The sequence below is a fragment of the Mauremys reevesii genome, linkage group 3 (genome assembly GCF_016161935.1).
Source record: "Mauremys reevesii isolate NIE-2019 linkage group 3, ASM1616193v1, whole genome shotgun sequence".
Classification (NCBI taxonomy): Eukaryota; Metazoa; Chordata; order Testudines; family Geoemydidae; genus Mauremys; species Mauremys reevesii.
This window is the reverse complement of record NC_052625.1, coordinates 112,432,440-112,453,117: the sequence shown is the minus strand read 5'-3', so window position 1 is coordinate 112,453,117 and position 20,678 is coordinate 112,432,440. Positions and strand designations below refer to the sequence as shown.

At 40.9% G+C, this 20,678-nt stretch overlaps 2 long non-coding RNA genes across 2 annotated transcripts in view; one reads left to right on the top strand and one right to left on the bottom strand.

Annotated features, from left to right (window-relative positions):
• Positions 1–20,678, top strand: part of LOC120401760 — a 116,244-nt gene that overhangs the window by 17,476 nt on the left and 78,090 nt on the right. The gene's annotated exons all lie outside the window — the stretch shown is intronic.
• Positions 838–19,656, bottom strand: LOC120401762. Its single transcript, XR_005596717.1, has 3 exons — positions 19,602–19,656; positions 12,714–12,842; positions 838–1,474 (listed from the first exon to the last, which is right to left on the bottom strand). It is a non-coding gene; the product is annotated as an uncharacterized LOC120401762 (long non-coding RNA).

The window sequence follows — 20,678 nt, the reverse complement described above, 5'->3', positions numbered from 1 at the left end:
TACCTCTGTTGATACTGGTTTACACAAGATAAGAGGCTGCTCTGTGGTATTTTACTGGTTGCTGAAACCTACTATATAGCTTTGGGCAATGCTCCAGTTCCTCAGAGTATATATGTTCTAGTATTTGGTATCTTTCTGAACTAGCAGTTCTATGTTACTGTATACAGTACTAGAACTGGCCAAATAGTGAAATACATTTGCTATGAATATTCATTGGCTTACATTGGTTTGCTTTGGCCATATTTTCCCACTATAGGTGTTCGCTTTCAGTGAGAATGTCTTATTTGCCCAAGTTTGTGCAGAAAATGAATATTTAATACTGAATGATTTATCTGAACAATCACAACGAACTATAGCTCAAATAAGCTACAAGCAAGTGGTCTGAGACGTGTCTGCAATGAATTCACAGAGGAAAAGAAGTTGCAAACAATGTATCTAATAATTCTGAATAGTGGAAAAGTGTGAAGGAAATCACATTTTGCTCATTGATCTTACAGGAGCAGAGAAGAAGGCTAAATGTTAGATGTATTTTGTTAATTATTTGCCCAGGTCTACTGCACAGCCATGAAACCAATAGTGATGTATTCATTACCTTAAACTGCATTTTCAGCACCATGCCTTTGATTGCTTGCAATTCTATCACAGCATCTTAAGTCAAGAAGAAATTTACTGCACAATCAAATGCATTACATGAGATTTAAAGCTTCTTCTTAAACATCTATGATGCCACCCTCAGAGACAGAATATGGACTAGAAGGATCACTGAGCTGATCTGGTTTAGCATGTCTGATGGGTTTATGTATTCATCCCTCCTGCTATACAGACTATATGCATTGTGAGTCAAATTCAGGTTTCACTGGAAACAAAGGCAACATTCCCACTGACGTCAATGACGCCAGGTTTTAGCACGATATACCTAGAAATACATGTGCAACTCAAAGAGAGCTCCAAATACTGCTAAAGGTGATGAAATACGTGAAAACAAGTTTCCTATGTAATTCATTAGGTTTAAGCGTGTTGGTGGCAATGGAATGTTTAACTCAGTATCTTCATTTCCTTTCTAGGATTTAGTGAACATTTCCTTCTATTCTCCTCCATGTCTATGGGGGTCATAAAATATATATTTGCAGAGAAGATCATTTGTTATGGATACATTCATTTCTCGGCCTATGATGCTAGCTTACTGACTCTGGTTTGTTTTAATAACTGTTTCTATGGCATTTTGCATATTATCTGATCCTCCATGTTACAAGCTGTCACTGAAGATGTACTGTGTAATTAAAGTTCCAAGCTAGATCTAAGGTGACAAGCTTTTTTATTTATTTATTTATTTAACTATGGAAAAGTAGACTCGTTGCTGGTGTGCCCTTTCGTGGCAGGGTGTGGCACCGTAGGCTCTTCTGCTAGAACCCACGTCGATTGTCGTTCTCTTCCTGCAACTTGGCCCCGCAGCCAGGTCATTTTTTTTTCATCCCTTCCAGAGTAATAGAAAGCCAATACAATAAACGTCTCATGTCCTTACATCAGGTTTTTGGCCCCTGACTCTGGCCCAGTGGTCTTCACAACCTTCCCTCAGGGTTCAGTCCTCCTTATTTCCTTTTCTCAGATGGTAGTTCCTCACCACCTTCCCCCATGGCTTGTGAGGGAACCCAGGCCCTCCCTCTCCTCTTGGTTCTAGCCCAGTGACTCTGTAGTTAGCAGGCAAGGTCACTCTATATTCAGACCTACCCCCTGCTATCTCCCTGAGCTTCTTCCTCACCCTGTCAATGTGCCTTTCCCACAGCCTCTTCTTAGGCCCACTACATGCCTGCATTTCTCAGACTCTCCAAGATTTCAGCCTTCTCCCCTCCTCCAGAGCCATGACTGACAGGATTCTTCCCTGGAGTTCTCCAACAAATCCAACAAACATAAATACAAACCACTTGTATTTAAACCACTCCCGCCATTTCTGGGCATGAGCTTCACTCCTTCCCCAGTCTTTCCCAACATTCTGCTCCTTATTTCTCTCAGAACATTCCCAGAGAGCAAGAACTCCCACATTCCTCCCCACTGGGTCATTCTCCATCTGAGCTTTCTTAGTCTTTTTAAGGAACCCTTACTAGAGCTCTGCTTGGTCCTAATTTTTAGGCTCAACCTGGACCTAAATCAGATCCAAAGCTACCTGACACCCCAGTGGGTCAAGTCATTTCCCAGTGCGACCCAACCCCAAGCCTTCCACCCACACCCGAGTCAGCACCAACACGGCCTCCTTCCCATGGGGTCGTGTCTCGTACCTGTGGGGGTCAGCACAACAGTGGCTGTGTGACTCACTCCTGCCATCTGCTGCCCACTGCTGCACAATGCGTGCATTGCTGCTGAGTGAGAGGCACTGCGACTCCTCAGCGCACACACTCCACAGCACACACACAATGTTGTGAGGTGATGGCGGCCAGGAGAAGTGAGGCACCCAGCCACTGCCATGCTGATCCTCTGGACAGGAGGAGAAGAGCCAATTCTGGCCAAGCCTTAGAAGGTCTAGTTGTTTTCCCACCCGACCGGGACCCAACACCCAGTTGGGTCCAGTCAGGTTCAGGTCAGGTTGCAGGACTTTAAACCTGACTCCTTTCCATGTGGCCCTGCTAATTAACCTACTTAACACCCCTCTAGGTGCCAAAAGGTAGTTTAATTGAGTTCTGAAGTTCCCAGTAACCCTCCCAATGCCAATGTGAGGCATACCCACCATCATATTTGCATGCAAATTTATGGATATATCTGCATTACAGAGACTATAGGGTATAGCTATGTTGACAGAGTCATCTAGTGTAGACACAACCTAAACCAACAGAAGGTGTATTTCTGTCAGTGTACAAACACCTCTCCAAATGACATTAGCTATGTCGACAGAATACTTCTTCCATCAACATAGCTGCATCTAAACTGGGAGTTTTGTGGGCATAACTATGTCAGTCACAGGTGTGAATTTTTCCACTATGCTGACATAACTTTTCCATGTAGACCAGGCTTATTTGTTGTAAAAACCTCACTTCTTGATATTGTTATTGCTTAAACAACATGAATATAGCAGTAGGAACAAACTCCTGATCACCTGACCAGGATGGTGACAGTGACTGAAATGTTCAGGAAGATTCAAGAGGCTACAAAGGCTGAAAATGTAATAATAATGGGGGATATCTACTATCCTCATATTGACTGGGTACACGTCAGCTCAGGAAGAGTTGCAGAGAAAAAAATTCTAGACATAGTAGATGATTGCTTCTTAGAGCAGCTATTCCTGAAACTGACAAGGGGAGGGGCAATCTTGAATTAACCCATAGTGGAACACAGGATCTGGTCCCAAAGATGAATATAGCTGAACTGCTCAATAATCAAGACTATAATGCAGGGGTTCTCAAACTGGGGGTTGGGACCCCTCAGAGGGTCACAAGCTTATTACATGGTGGGTCACAAGCCTCCACCCCAAACCCCGCTTTGCCTCCAGCATTTATAATGGTGTTAAATAAAAAAGTGTTTTTAATTTATAAGAGGGGTCACACTCAGAGGCTTGCTATGTGAAAGGGGTCACCAGTAAAAAAGTTTGAGACCCACTGCTATAATGTAATTAAATTTAAACATCCTTGTGCAGGGAGAAAACAACAAAGAAGCCCACCACCGTAGCATTTAACTTCACAGGGGAACGACACAAAAATGAGGAAGCTAGTTAAACAGAAATTAAAAGGAACAGTTACAAGGTTGAAATGCCAGCAAACCATGGAGACTATTTTAAAACACCATACTAGAGGCTTAAACTAAATGTATACCTCAAGTAAAAGAAAAACAAACAAAAATGCCACCATGGCTAAACAGCAGAGTAAAAGAGACAATCCGAAAGGCATCCTTTAGAAATTGGAAATTCCTACTGAGGAAAATACAAAGGAGCACAAACTCTGCAAGTCAAGTGTAAAAGTAAAAGGCAGGCCAAGTAAGAATTTGAAGAGCAATTAGCTAAAGACACAAAAACTAACAGCAATTTATTTTTAAATATACCAGAAGCAGAAAGCCTGCCGAATAGTCAGTGGGGCTACTAGATGATCAAGGTGTTGAAGTACTCAAGGAAGACAAGGCTGTTGTGGAGAAGCTAAATGAATTGTTTGCATTGGTCTTCACTGGAGAGGATGTGGAGGAGATACTCACACCAGAGCCATTCTTTTTAGATGACAGATCTGAGGAACTGCCCCAGATTGAGGTATTTGTAGAAAGAGGTTTTGGAACAAACTGATAAAATTAAACAGTAATAAGTCACCAGGACCAGATGGTATTCACCCAAGGGTTCTTAAGGAACTCTGATACAAAATTGCAGAACTACTAACTTCGATATGTATCCTATCTTTTAAATCAACCTCTGTACCAGTGACTGCAGGATAGCTAATTTAAAGCTGATTTTTAAAAAAACTCTCCAGAGACAATCCTAGCAATTACAGACTGGTAAACCTAATTTCAATACCATGCAAAATGGTTGAAATGATAGTACAGAACAGAATAATTAGACATATAGATGAACACAATACGTTGGGGAATAGTCAACCTGGCTTTAGTAAAGGGAAATCATGCCTCATCAACCTATTAATATTCTCTGAGTGTGTCCACAAGCATGTGGACAAGGTTGATCTTGTTTATATAATGTATTTGGACTTTCAGAAAGCCTTTGGCAAGGTCCTATACCAAAGGCTCTTAAGCAAAGTAAACAGTCATGGGATCACAGGGAAGGTCTTCTCCTGGATCAGTAACCAGTTGAAAAACAGAAAACAAAGGGTAGGAATAAAAGATCAGTTTTCACAATGGAGAGAGGTAAATAGCAGGGTCCTCCTAGGATCTGTATGGGAACTGTGCTATTCAACATATTAATATATGATCTGGAAAATAGAGGTGAACAGTAAGGTGGCAAAGAGAAAAGGTGGTGTGGAGAAAGTGACTAAGGAGGTGTTATTTACCCTGTCACATAACACAACACAAGAACCAGGGGTTATTGACAAGACCAAAGCAGATTGTGAAGAACTTCAAAAAGATCTCACAAAACTAAGTGATTGGGCAACAAAATGGCAAATGAAATTTAATGTGGATAAATGTAAAGTAATGCACATTGGAAAAAATAACCCCAACTATACATACAACATGATGGGGGCTAATTTAGCTACAACGAGTCATGAAAAAGATCTTGGCATCATCGTGGATAGTTCTCTGAAGATGTCCACGCAGTGTGCAGAGGCGGTCAAAAAAGCAAACAGGATGTTAGGAATCATTAAAAAGGGGATAGAGAATAAGACTGAGAATATATTATTGCCCTTATATAAATCCATGGTACGCCCACATCTCGAATACTGTGTACAGATGTGGTCTCCTCACCTCAAAAAAGATATTCTAGCACTAGAAAAGGTTCAGAAAAGGGCAACTAAAATGATTAGGGGTTTAGAGAGGGTCCCATACAAGGAAAGATTAAAGAGGCTAGCATTCTTCAGTTTGGAAAAGAGAAGACTAAGGGGGGACATGATAGAGGTATATAAAATCATGAGTGATGTGGAGAAAGTGGATAAGGAAAAGTTATTTACTTATTCACATAATACAAGAACTAGGGGTCACCAAATGAAATTAATAGGCAGCAGGTTTAAAACAAATAAAAGGAAGTTCTTCTTCACGCAGCGCACAGTCAACTTGTGGAACTCCTTACCTGAGGAGGTTGTGAAGGCTAGGACTATAACAATGTTTAAAAGGGGACTGGATAAATTCATGGTGGCTAAGTCCCTTGAGATTGTCCTACGTTATTATTAGATCTAGCCAGAGAAAGAAAATGCAGTTCGGAGGAAATAATATTATAGCACACATAGGAGTACCTACTAGGCACTCAATAGCAGTGAACTAGAATAAATCAGATACACCTTGTTTAATTAAGTGAAGTAATTGAGTGAGGTAATGGAGAAAATGATCTATTTGTGAAAAATTGAAGCCAAAAGAATTACTTGTGGTGGAATTTATAGGATAGGACCTACATGAGGAAATAGATGGCTAATTAACTGGACATCAAGTGAAGATACTTAGCTTTCCAGAAAGTCCATACTTCAGAAGATGAAAATCATAGAAAGGTTCTTAGTATTTTAAATTGGGAGGGGGGCTGATTAATGAAGTCGATATTTGGATTCAGATTTGAATCTGAACTTCCTCAAAGTTCAGGTTATTTGGCTACAGAGTTATAGTTCAGTTTAATTTGTTATGTGGTTTGAATGACCTTGCTTGTTTGAGAAAATTATTCTCACAATTAATGAGAGGGAGTTGATATTTTAATAGTATATGGGCTAACACTTGGGAGGCATCCCTACTAACAGATCCATAAACTCAGACACATTTTACCACATACAATCCCATTGATGTCATTGGGACTCTAGGAGGGTGTAAGAATATGCATTTGTACAAACCTTTGCCAGGTCAGAGCCTATGTTGTCATCTATTCCATAAGTTATATGATAAACATTCTCCTAACAGTGGTTCCTAAATTGTGGTCTGTGTAGCATTTGATGATGGTCTGCAGGAAGCTGGCTGGTCACATTGCTGGCTTTTCTCCTTGTTTCCAGCTACTAAATAGCTTTAAAAGGAACTAAAAATATATTAAATACTTTCTAAAATTACTTTGTAATGTAAGTAATTGTTGTGGTTCCCCAATGGGATGTTCTGACATCATAGATAGAGGGCAGGTAGTCTGCACAATCAGGAACAAGGAAGGTGACTGACATGAGACAATCTCTCTGGTAAGAACTGGGGTACAAACTCTGAATAAATTAAAGAACCCCTGGCCTAACACGTGGTAGAGAAGTCAGCAAGCATTTGTCAGATTTTCAGAAGTGTGCATGTATGATGGCTGCCATTTTGGCCTATACACCAGGGACCCCCAAAGCTAAAAGCATGAGACTATCACTTGAACTAGATAGCCAGGCTCCATTGAGGGGGATGGGGGAAGGCTGTTGTGGGCACAAGGGGAGATATGTAACACACATTGACCAGCGCGCTTCACACACACACACACACTTTTGAAAAATCTGTATTCGTTTCTCTTTCCCTTGTTCCTTCTTCCCTTGCCCTTTGAGGAGAAACAATTAAGCATTGGTATGATGAGGTGTACAAACCCCACACTGAGCAGCAAGAGCTTAAGGGCTCATTTTGGGCTCAGCCAGCCCCACCCCTCCACAACTGCAGCAAATGCTCCATCTGCTGGAGGAATTAAAAGGCAGTGAATTAGCTCAGTTGGCAAGCAGAGTTGAAGATGAGCAGACCTGCAGCCCACAGCTCCAGCAGAGCAGGGCAGAGCGAAACTTAAAGGCTCTGACACAGCTGCCCAAAGGGGCCTACCGTGAGGAACGGGAGGACCTTCCACAGAGACAAGCAGAGAGGGAAGTGTTCTGTGGCCCTGGACAGTGGCGACTCCCTCTTGCTTCCTTGGGATTTGTATTGTCACATCAAGCAAAGGCCTTGGACTTAGGTGACTCTGGGGCAGGGGAGATGAATGGAAGAGGCCCAGGGAGGTCAGCCTTAAGTGTCTTTGTTGCCAGGTTACTGGTTGCTAAAAGGGCCCTGGGTTGGAGCCTGGTAGAGTGGGGGGGGCCCGGGCTCCGTTCCCCACAACTCCCTTGGCAGTCCGGGGTTGTGGCTGTGACCACTAGGCATTGCTTCCCAACCAGACTCTGAGTGGAGACCATTACAATTGGAATAAGAAAATATTTTAAAAACTCTTTCCCAACATTATTTTTATTGTAAATAATTAAAAGTTGGCATCCATGCTGAAAAGTCTTTTGTCTCAGGTTTTCACAAGTAGATCATTTTCTCCATTGCCCTATGTCCTACATTCATATCTCAGTTACTTCAGCTAGATGCATCTGATTCATTCCAGTTCATGACTCTTGAGTGTATAGCAGCTACTCAGATGTGTGTTACAGTACTTCCTTCCAAGCTTCACTTTCTTTCTATAGTTAAGTCTAATAACACTAAAAGATCATAAAGGAATTTATTTCCATATTAATTTTGATTTTCATGATACTGGTTTGAACACAGTTCTGATTCTGAATAATATTACATTTCCACCATACTGTGTGTTGGTAAATGATCCCTCCATGTAAAACTCCCACTAAAATTGGCCATTTTGAGTATGAAATAAGCCTGATTAAAAAAAAAAACCTATTAACACAACAGGTCCCATATTCCCTTCTATTGTGGGGTAAAGAAGGAAGCTAAACTACAGTGCTATTCAAGTTACATTTCAACAGAAAACAATATCTCAGACAAAGGAGGAGTGGAGCCTATGCAGCATGTTCCCCTCCCCCACCCCCCTATATCCTCCAGCCTGTGAAAGCCCCTTGGAGTGATTTAGGGAGCAGCATCCCTCTAGAAGAACCACAGATTTCCCCATATGTTTCTCCTGAGTGTTAACTCTCTGTCTACAGCTTCTGTCCTCCTTTAGTGCACAGCTGCAGACCAATGGTAGCACCAACAGAGCCCACCATGCTGCCAGAGGGTGAGGCGACTAGGGATCAGTACAGAGGAAATGGAACTCCATGTGGCTTTTCCAAGGATTGCAAGCAAGGGGCCAAGATTCCTCATGGATCCTCAGGTTCCATGCCATTAGGAGATCCTGCCCCTACTCTCTCCATGCGACTGTGAACCCTTTCCCTCCTAGCAGATAATGCCTCAGGTTGTGTGTGGCATCAGAGCCATGGGAATTTTGTATTCATATTTCCCGCTAATGCACATTTTTCACGGAAAGGAATTGTATTGCCCTTAATTTAAAATCTTTTCCATTTATTCCAATAAAGGCAAATCAGCCCCACTCCATATTTCCCTCCACTGTTACTGTCACAGTTCAGGGCAACTGCACCAGTATTCCCACTCTCTGGTCCAGCAACAGCGCCCACTCTAGGCTTCCAGCTCTTCAGCTGTCACCTCTCTTGGTGAGAGACCAGCATCTCTCTCCCTCCTGACTAGGGTATTTCCACACTGCACAGTTCCCTGCCTATCCCCAACAAAGGACAGGCTGCCTAAATGGCCAGTATCTGCACTATGCTTTCTCTTCAGAGACTAACAATAGTGTAGTTGCCCACAGTTATAAGTTACCATACAGCTCTTTCTACAGAAGCACTTTTATTGTTAAGGTAAAAGTGTTACAGAGAAAACATATTATAAATAAAAAGATACATGCATGCTAATAAGCTTACCAGAGATCACCCCCAAACTCCAACAAGGGAAACGGTTGGTGATTAGTCCTTCAAAGCCCACACAGTGTTTTTTTCTCTGGTCATATGTTCATCACTGTTCCAGTTCAGAACTAGCTCCCAAGTCTTACGGGGCCTCAGTGGGTCAAAGACATTCCAACCCTTCCCAAAGGATTGGGGGCCCGCTTGGAACAGATGTCCTGTTCCATTTGCCGGATCAGAAAGAAGGCCTTGAGTCAGCTTTAACTCAGGCCATTTAACCAAAAGTCTTCTCTTTGTTGGTTCCTGGAGAATCCAGTTTGAACCAGTACATACAAGACTCTCCCTCTCCAGGTGATGGTCATTCTCTGGAGGTGTTACAACCTGAGTGGATTTGCCTAACCACGCTGCACTGTTCTTAGTTCCTGGAGGCCTGTGGTTCCCCTCCCCCAGGGAAATACATACAATCCCTCAGTAGTACATAAACATTTGCATTTTATTACAATGAACTCTTAAAATATTTAACCCTAATTCTCTAAGGTTTAACTTAATTCCATAAAATTTGTCCAGAATATTGCAGGATATTATCATATCTGTCAGACCTCTGTCAGTTCTTTGTAAGGTAGCTCCTCTACAGCATTTCCCCATTATTCTATAACTGTACAACTTTGACTCTCCTGTCATATTTACTCTTAACTTGAAAAAAATACCACTGGGACTCAGAAAATAGTGTGTCATTTATTCTCTATTATTCAGCAGCGAGGACAAAAAGATCTGATTTCCTTACAAAAGCCTAAATTTTCTCCTCAGATGCACACACTGAAGAAAGTGAAATCCAAATGAGTATGTCCTAGAACAGAATTGGCTGAAAGTGTCTATGGTGCCAGAATTAGAACTGAAAGATTCTGGGACAACTGAGAGTCAATCCTAAATTCCTCCTCCAAACTAGTGATGGGATCTCTGCCCTTTCCCACTGCTGAAATTTCAAAGACTTTAATGCAGATAAAAAAAAAACAGTTTCCCATATGCAAGGTTTTTTATATTAATGTTGATTTAGTAAAGACATTTTTAGTTCAGAATTTCCATAATTGCTTTTGTAGACCATCTTTTAAATAGTTACCTTTTGGCAAGAAACAAAGTTCATTTACATTCCTTAGAGAAATCACTCAATCTTTTAGATAAAAAACATTTCAGTTTAAACAGACATTTTAGGCTCGACTATTTTTAGTTCCAGGAACACTGTTAAGAAGGCGGGCAGCAATAATATAATTCCCTTCTGTACAAAAGGTGTCTTTTATCACTCAGCCTCAATCATGCAATAGCCTGAGCAATACTAAAGACACCACTGCTTAATATTAGAGATCTTGGACTCCAGCCTCCCTTTTTTAAGCAAAGTAACTGAGCAGCTAATAAAATAAAATAAAAAATCAGTCTCCAGTGCTCCCTACCAACTGCCAGTATTTTGGATGCCTCTCAGTCAGGCTTCAGCCCAGGGCATGGCATTATGGAGGAAGCACTTATTTCTCTGTGGGATGATGTGTGCTGGTCTGAAGACAAAAGAAATACATCCCTTGCTAGACCTCTGCAGGGCTGCGCATACAGCTACTTAACCTGTACAAATAATTAACCTCTAAGAAAACTTCAGGGTTCAGTGGAAATGCCCTGAAATGCTTTAAGCCCTTTCAGATCAAACCCAGAGTGTTGTTATGGGCAACTGTTCATCCACCTCCAAAGCCACACAAGGTTTAATTCTCTTCACACAGATGCTGAATAACATGTGGAAGTCATTAGGAGATCAGGTGAACTGTTGAAGTACAAAGATGACACACAGCCTTAAAACTCCTGTAGGTCAAATGTAAACAGTATCATCTCCCAGCTTTCTTACTGCCTAGCAAAGATCAGCCCCTGGATGCTCTAAAATGAGCAGATGGCTAAAGCAGAAACCAGGCAAGACAGGTGATTCTGGTAGGAAGGAAAGCACTTGGGACAATTTGCCTCCCACACTACCAGGTACATTTGTCCTCAGATTGTCAAAGAGACATGCAAGTTTCTAGACAGATCCAAAATGTATAGCTTGGACCTGTCTACCCACATGAGAAACATGCTCGTGAGTCACATAATCTATACTAAAAGGATCTTTTAATCTCTTTGTCCACTTCCTGTATTCCTCGAGGTGGAAATATTATATCAATAACTTTTTTTAAAGCTAGAAACTAATTAAATTAACTGCCCAAATATCCTCTTTACAATGTAATAAAAGCAAAATGCAAATCTCAACAAAGCATATAAAGCTCTGGCAGTCAAAGTGCATTAACTATTACAAAACAAAGCACTTGACCATTATAGAGTCATAGGTTTTAAGGCCAGAAGGGACCATTAGATCATTATAGTCTGACCTCCTGTAGATCACAGACCATTAAATCTCAGAGACCCATTTATCCTTGTATTGAACTCAATAACTTGTGGCTAAATCATAATTTGTGTTTGGCCAAGGCATATACAGTACTCCAGAAAGGCAGCCAGTCTTGATCTCAAGACATCAAGAGATGGAGAATCCACCACACCTTTTGGTGGTTTGTTCCAGTGATCGGTCACTCTTACTGTTAAAAATGTGTGCCTTATTTCTAATTTGAAATTGTCTGGCTTCAACTTCCAGCCATTGGTTCTTGTTATACTTTTCTCCACTAGATTAAAGAGCCTCCCTTTAACACATGGTATCTTCTCTCCATGATGGTTCTTACACACTGTAATCAATCCACTCCTTTATCTTCTTTCTAATAAACTAAACAGATTGAGTTCTTTAAGTCTCTCATTGCACAGCATTTTCTCCAATCCTCAAATCACATGTGTGACTCTTGTCTGCACCTTCTCGAATTTTTCAACATTCATTTTAAAATGGGATTACCAGAATTGGATACAGTATTCCAGTATCTGTCTCACCAATACTGTACAGAAGTAAAATCACCTGCCTACTCCTACTCACTATTCCACTGCTCATATTTCCACAAATCACAATTAGCCACAGCAAAAATCTAGCTCTTGTTGAGTTTCTTGTCCACTATAACCCTTAAGTTTTGTTCAGAGTCACTGCTTTCCAGGATACAGTTCTCCATTCTGTAGACCATTGGCTGTATTAAAATGCATTTTGTTTGAATGGGGCCCATGCTCACCAAGCAATTCTGGTCACTCTGCTGCCTTGTCCTCATCATGCCATTCCTCCACTCCTTGTTTTATTTTCACAGGTTTTAATCAGCAGTGATTTTATATTTATTTCCAGATCATTGACGAAAATGTCAAATAGCTTTGAGTCTTGTACCATCCACTAGACGCACCCCCATTTGATGATGATTCCCCATTGACAACTACTTTTTGAGATTTGTCAGACAGTTCTTAATCCATTTAACATGTGCTATATTAATATGGTATAGTGCTGATTTATAATCAGAATGGTGTGACGTACTAACTCAAAAACCTTACAAAAGTCTAAGTATATTACATCTACACAGTTACCTTTTATCAGTCAAACTTGCAATCTTATCAAATGGCTCAACCTTGCTCCCACCGGTGCATCTGAGAGTTTTGCCCTTCATTGACCTCCATAGAAGTAGGATCAGGTAGAAAACTTCATTCATATTTTCTCTAAAAATAAAAAAACATGGTCATTTACAGCTAAGTGTGGTATCCTCCACACTTCACAAGAAAAGACATTCCTTCTTCTGGTAAATTGCCATCAGATAGCATTCTATTTTATGAAGTTACAGAAAAATGCAAGTATCTCTCTCAGAAATGTTTCTCTCTCCTCTGCAGACACTTCTAGCATAGTATGCTAGAACCTTCACAATTTTCCACCAATCCTTTCTGCCCTAGGATTTATACAAAGTCTTGTCAATAATTAGGTAAAAAGGGTTATCTGCTGCAATGAGAGGTGAGCATATTATTCGCTTGAATACCCAGTCCTCTCCTCTCTCATGATATTATACTTGCTTACCAACTGTTCCATGAGCTTTGAGACCTGATTTGCCAAAGTGCTGCACCGGTTTTACATCAGTGTGACTTCACTGAAATCGCAGCATCACATTGGTGTAACCCTGTGGAGAATCGAGCGCATAAAATTGAATAAAAAAGCACTTCGTAAAACGTGTAAAGCATTTACACAGCAAAATTTTTCCACTAAGTTTGAATAATCAGTTAAGCAAAGTGGAAACTCTCTCTTGCAAACAGGCTCTCAATCTGCCAGCATCAAACAATCTCACCTTTCAGTAAGATGACAGGCACCAGCAATAAGACTCCGAGATGCCCCAGCATTCAAGCACATTTCAGAATTTATATGTGGCAAAAATGTTTCTTTCCACATGAGCTTTCGGAGTGATATGCTGATTAGAATGGGCACGACTTTCTTTTAAATAAACATAAATCTTCCCCCACCCATAGCATTTGCATTAAATGAATGCATTCTACAGAAGATTAAAGAGGCGAAAAGGGGAAAACGGTGAGCTTAAGATGTTTTCAAACTGTGGAACAAATATCTGACAGGCTCATTTGAAGGATGTGGAAAAGAAAGGCAGCTTTATAGATACACAGATAAAACTTCTGCATGATTTTGTTTTTGAAACTGTTTATAAGAAATATGAAACTGCTGGTATTTACAATATTTCAGTGTGAACTGTCTAGTTCTGAATGCATAATGATTGCCCTCTATTTCTATATAAAAAATCCTCAGGGTCTGATCCTGTAGTCCTTACATGGTCAAAATTCCTGCTATAATCTGTAAGTAGGCAAAGCTCCCACTAATTCCAATGGGAATTTTGCCTGTTTAAGAATACACGCTTGCCCCTCCAAATGAATGTATTCTAGAAGATGAGGGTGGCCCTTTCCTCTATTTATTTCTCTATGCACAGTTTGTTTTGACTAACTTGGGACATTTGCAACACACCAAAGCCAGAGCTGAACAAAATTAAAATGCTGGGAAATGGTTTGTGTGATGTAAATTTCTCTCTTAAACACTTTGAATTTCATTTGTGTGTGGAATACCAGCAGCTGTTATTAATTTTAAGACAGTACACTAGCCCTGTGTGATTGAATCCATCCTACTGGACTTCTATTCACTGGATTCCACTAATTACATCAAGGAATTTAGTATACATTTCACTGAAAAAAAATCTCCCATTAGATAATATTGTAAAATCAGGTGCACGAGGAGGATTTGTGTCTTTGTCTGTTATTGGCCTTTGGCAGAAATAGGATATCAAAGCAGATGGACCAATAGCCCGTTTTATGTGGCAATTATCCTGTTCCTAAAAAAACAACCCAAACCCACAGATTTGATATAAATGTCCTCTGAAATACTGAAATGGTTTCTATGTTGCAAACACTGAAGCACATGCCTAACTTCAGTCGCAAAAGTAGCTCTATTAAGCTATTAAGTAAAGATAAACACAGGTTTAGTGTTTACAGGTTTGGGGCCTAAACGTGATGAAAAGGAAAAATGATAGTCAGTCATAGGAAAAAAAAAGTCCATGTTCTAATATTACATGTCTTTTCTCCATTTCACAATAGATTTTTTTCATAAATATTTAGAATTCATTTTTTTCCTTTCCATTTTATCACAGTACATTCCCTGATAAAGCAAGCTGTGTGCTAGGTAAAAATTAATATTGTGATTAGAGAAGGGCACAAATTAACTCAGGTTTCAAATCATTCTACCCCCTTCTGCAGAGTATGAATGTGTCTGGATTCAGAGTTCTGACTAGTCTACTATAGAGGAAAGAGCCATCTGAGAAATTCACACCTGCTGGGTTTGGATTTCAAAAGTTCAGGGGTATTTGGACTTCTTGTTTTTGGTTCAGACCCATTTTAAAATGAAATGAAGGGTAACAAAGAAGAAAACAACACTGGTTTTAGTGCTGTCCTGGAAAATATTAACGTTTCAAGTGTTATGGTCTCTCTCTCTCTCTCACACGCACACAGAGAGAGATTTGCTAATTATTAAGTGCCAACAATGTGCTCAGTGCTGTAAAAGACATAAATAAATAGCCCCTGCCCTGAAGAGTTTACAATGTAACAGACACATGGATTATAGGAGGTATTTATTATCTCAAATCTGGGAGCAACCCTTAAACAATTGGGAGACAAATAAAAATTTACGGTTTACATGGATTTGTGAATAAGAACACAGTTATCTAAAATATGTATGTACTGTAAGTACTTACTTTTTAAGTTTTCTATGTATTATGGCCCAGATTTTTAAAGGTATTTGGGCATTGCTGCTCAGAGTTGCAATGCCTAACTGATTTAGGAGCATAAATCTCATTTTCAAAAGAGATTTAAACACACAGGAGCAAAAATCCCACCAACTATCAATGAAAATGAGATTTAATCTCCTAAATCAGTTAGGCATTGCAACACTGAGTGCAACATCTAATTAGCTTTAAAAATCTGGGCCTATGTTTGTGTATAGCGGAAATCTGACTTATCATGGACCTGATATCTGTAATATCTGTTGTGTTAGTAACACTTTGATCTAGATCAAGTGATCAAAGGTCAAAAATTAGAACAATTTGGTTCCCCAAAAACTCTAAAATATAGTGAGTAAGTACCAGTAACCATAGTCCCATGAATCTGTGAATAGTACTGCAGCTCTTTGCAGCTTTCAGTTACATGCTTTTCATAACCCAGAGTTCTCTAAACCATACCTGTCCTTGATGGAGAATGGTGTCGCCCATTCACTGATTCTGAGTACAGCTTAGAACTCTTTCTCTGTATTTGACATATTTGGCAACAATCCCAACAATAAGTTTATTGCATAGACTTTTTATTTTTGCTGTCACACATATTATAAGTTAGAGTTTGCATAACAGGTATATCTATGTGATTAGTATATTTTCTGGTCTGTTCTGAATGGGTTGGTCACAAGATAAAGGGATAAACCGCTCAAGCCTATTAACCTGGTCCATAGAATCATAGGACTGGAAGGTACCTCGAGAGGTCATCTAGTCACCCCCCTGCACTCATGGCAGGAGTAAGTATTATTTAGACCAGTGATGGGTAATCTGATTGTGGACCATGAGTAATTTTGCTGACATTGACCGTCCACAGGGACGGCCCCACGTAGCTCCCACTGTTTGCGGTTCACTGTTCGCAGCCAATGGGAGCTGCAGGAAGCAGAGGGCTGCAGGGATGTGCTGGCCACCGCTTCCTGCAGCTCCCATTGGCCAGGAAGGGCAAACTGCGACCACTGGGAGTTGCGGGGGGCTGTGCCTGCAGATGGTCAATGTCAGCAAAATGTTTCGCGGCCCACAGTCAGATTACCCAGATGGGCCACAGGTTGCCCATCACGGATCTAGACCATCCCTGACATGTGCTTGTCTAACCTGCTCTTAAAAATCTCCAATGATGGAGACTCCACAACTTCCCTAGGCAATTTATTCCAGTACTTAACTACTCTAACATTAGGAAGTTTTTCCTAACGTTCAGCCTAAACTGCCCTTGATGCAATTTAAGCCCATTGCTTCTTGTCCTATCCTTAGAGGTTAAGGAGAATAGTTTTTCTCCCTCTTCTTTGTAACAACCTTTTATGTATTTGAAAACTGTTATGTCCCCTCTCAGTCTTCTCTTCTCCAAACTAAACAAACCAATTTTTTTTAATCTTCCCTCATAGGTCATGTTTTCCAGACCTTTAATAATTTTTTTTGTTCTTCTCTGGATTTTCTCCAATTTGTCCACATCTTTCCTGAAATGTGACACCCAGAACAGGACACAATACTCCAGCTGAGGACTAATGAGCATGGAGTAGAGCAAAATAATTATTTCTTGTGTTTTCCTTACAATGCTCCTGCTAATACATCCCAGAATTATGGTTGGTTTTTTTGGCAACAGTGTTTCACTGTTGACTCATATTTAGCTTGTCATACACTATGACCCCCAGATCCCTTTCTGCTGTACTCCTTCCTAGGCAGTCATTTCCCATTTTGTATGTGTGCAACTGATTGTTCCTTCCTAAGTGGAGTACTTTGCATTTGTCCTTATTGAATTTCATCCTATTTACTTCAGACCATTTCTCCAGTTTGTCCAGATCATTTTGAATTTTAATTCTATCCTCCAAAGCACTTGCAACCCCTTCCAGCTTGGTATCATCCGCAAACTTTATACGAGTACACTCTGCCATTATTTAATCATTGATGAAGATATTGAACAGAACTGATCTCTGCAGGACCCCACTTGATATGTTTTTTCAGCTTGACTGTGAATGCCTGATAATTACTATCTGTGAACAATTTTCCAACCAGTTGTGCATCCTCCGTATAGTAGCTCCATCTAAGTTATATTTCCCTAGTTTGTTTATGAGAATTTCATACAAGGCAGTACCAATGCCTTACTAAAGTCAAGATACACCACATCTACCGCTTCTCCCCTGTCCACAGGCTTGTTACAATAGACTGTAACATGGCCACACATGGGAAGAAAGGGATTAAAATCACAACCCCTCCTCATGTCGCTACACCAGTCCAGGTATGGCAGTGGAGAGTGGATGGGGGCATATGTAATCCATGAACAGGTGAGTGGGAAAATGAATGGAGCCTGGGCTGCTCCTCTTCCCATTCTCCCCACTCCTAGACATGGGACAAGCGGGCGGGGAGGGGGTAAGTTGCATCCTCAGGGTTGCAGTAAATTACTTTCCACCTGGAGCAAGGAAGACATTTGGTCACAATTCCTTCCCGGGGCTCTTCCTGAGGCAGTGTGGTTATACATCACTCCTTACTTAGATCTGAGCCTTCCAGCTCAGGCTAGCCCGAAAGCAATGGTGAAGCTGTCTTGGGCATACCAAAGGAGATATGTAACTACATATCAGGGCTTAGACATTCTAACTGCAAAGCACATTAAAAAGTCATAGCCCTGGAAACTTCAGATATTGGCGGAGGAAGGTGATAATTACAAAACTGAATAATTCCCATCTCTGAAAATCCTTGGAGCATAGTAACCCATTAACACAGCCTGAGCTTACAAGAGATGAAAACAAATACAGGTTTCATTTCCCTCCAGCCTCTTAATCTTGAATAACCATTTTCAAGACAGATTAATTGTGTCACCTCCAATCTGCATAGCATGGTTTAGCAGAAAGTGATGCTCCCATACTAACTGCACATACTGTCATGAAACAACAACAGTACCACTTTTGTCTATGGCTAAGACAGCACTAGCCATAGTCACAGCACAACATGAGAGGGCAGAGGCTTGGTGACTGCATCCCCAGTGGTTAAAGTCATGGTACATGTGCAGTGATCAGAGTGGCAGAATCGGAGCCAGGACTCCTAACTATTCCCAGCTCTTTGGTATGACTCTGAATAAATCACAGAGGGCCCAATGAGAGTTTACTATTGGCTTCAATGTGAGCATAATTATGACTTTACTGTATCTGAGTTTTTCATCTGTAAATTGGATAGTAGGTGGAAGACGTTGTGGGGTCCAGTTAGTGTCTGTAAATTCCTTAGGGCAGAATAATTATCTATTGCAATTGCTGAGAGCTGATTCTAGCACTGACCTTTAAAGGGGGGTCATACATATGAATAAATATAGAATAAACAAAAGGAGCTTTTGTATGGAACAATGGTAAAGAATCACAGACAGAGTTGGTTTCTGATAACACCGAACAAGGAACTGAATTAGATTAAAGAAAGCGTTACCCCTAAAGCTACTATGTGTCTCTGCTTCACTATACACTCCTGCCTAGAACCTTCCTCATCAGTTGTGCCTGGCTTCCTGCTACACTTTTAAAGAAATTGTACACCTATCCTCACATCTATGTTTGCACATAGTGCACTGGAGCAAGGGTGCAAGTTCCTAGTTTCCCAAAATGATGTCCCTAGTGATGTTGACGCTGCAGGAAAGTGACAGCCTTTTGTCTATTCCAGTCCCAAATAGTGGGCTATGGCAGAGCAGAGGTGACCTCTCTGGGCTAAGTAACTTGTGTGGCAGAGCTCTGACCTTGTCCCCGTTGGTCCCACGCTTCTAGGAAATTTATGCTAGCCTCAGTGCCTCACCGCGACCCTCCAAGTAGCCCTTCTCTCTCTAGGGCCAGGGTTACAGTCTACTGACCCCTTTTCATCATAAGCCCGCAAGGAGGTTGGTGAGAACACTCCCACAGTCTCTGTTGTCTCTAGGGCTTATTTCAGAACACTTTAGCCTCCTGTCCTGACAGGAGCCTGTCTTCCCTTCCCAGGAAGTGTTTCTGTAGTGGCAGGTTGGGGGGAACCCAGGCCCACCCTCTACTCTGGGTTCCGGCCCAGGGACCCTAATGGTAGCAGCTGTTGGCAGCTGACCTTTCACTGCCAGAGTTGCTATGTTTCCCGGGGCACTTCCCCACAGCTCTCCTGCTTCTCCCTTACCTTAGGGCTCCCTTACCAATGGTTTGAGGGTGTCTTCATTAACCAGCCCTTCAGCCACACTTCCTCTCCCCTGGCTCTCCCCAGCCTGACTGGAGTGAGCCCTATTATAGTATCAAAAGGGCCTTAACTAGAGTCAGGTGTTCACATTACCTTAATGGACTCACCTGACTCTTTGCAGGTTAATTGGAGTCAGATGTTCTCATTAGTCTGGAGCAGCCTCTGCTCTGGTCAGTCAGGGAACAGAAAACTGCTAATCCAGTGGCCAGTATATCTGCCCTCTACTACTTTGTTGTACCCAACTGGCCTGGGTCTATCACACTTGTTAAAGCTTTTTGGTGCCTCTCTCATCCATGAACAAGTGGATTAAAAAGAAGAAGGGAGTGGAATTTGTACAGGCATCTCCTTTTTGTTCTCTATAGCTATTTTTCCTGATCACATACCAATATGAATTCCCACAATATACCAAACAGCCTGCTTTGAGGAATGCCAGTCTCTAAGCACTCATACAAAGAGGATTAGTACATTTGATTTCCCATGTAAATGAACCCTAAATCAACAGTAAACAAGAGGCAAGACACTAACTGAGCTGAAGTTGTGTTTTCAGCAAGTGTTAAGTGTTAGAAAGTTTTCAAATGAAAACATTTTTGTACTGATGGTGCAGTGAAACAGCTGCTCATTTGAATAGGGGCCTGTTTTAAAGAGTAATGTGTAGTTTTAATTAAAGCCCGTCTGCTGATTTACTGTTTTTGATTATTAAACACAGTTTGCATTATGAACATAATGCTTGGAGATGCAATTGCCTTCAGCTTTTGTTTATGACGATGTAAGCCTGCTGGGTTTGGGGAGTTATGGGGAGGAGTATTCATTTTTTCCCCTTTGCTTTGTGTGAACTCCAGCTGAGTTATGTGGTTCTTTTGTTGTTGTTATTGTTTTTAAAGTGAGTCATTTTTATGGTAGACTAGTTACTTTTCATCATGTCAGCTGTATACATTAGATACATACCAAAATGTTACGGTTTATTTTGTAAAATGTCAGTTTGTTTTAGTTGCTGTTTATTGCTGACAATTTATCATACAGTAATAAAACCTGGAAA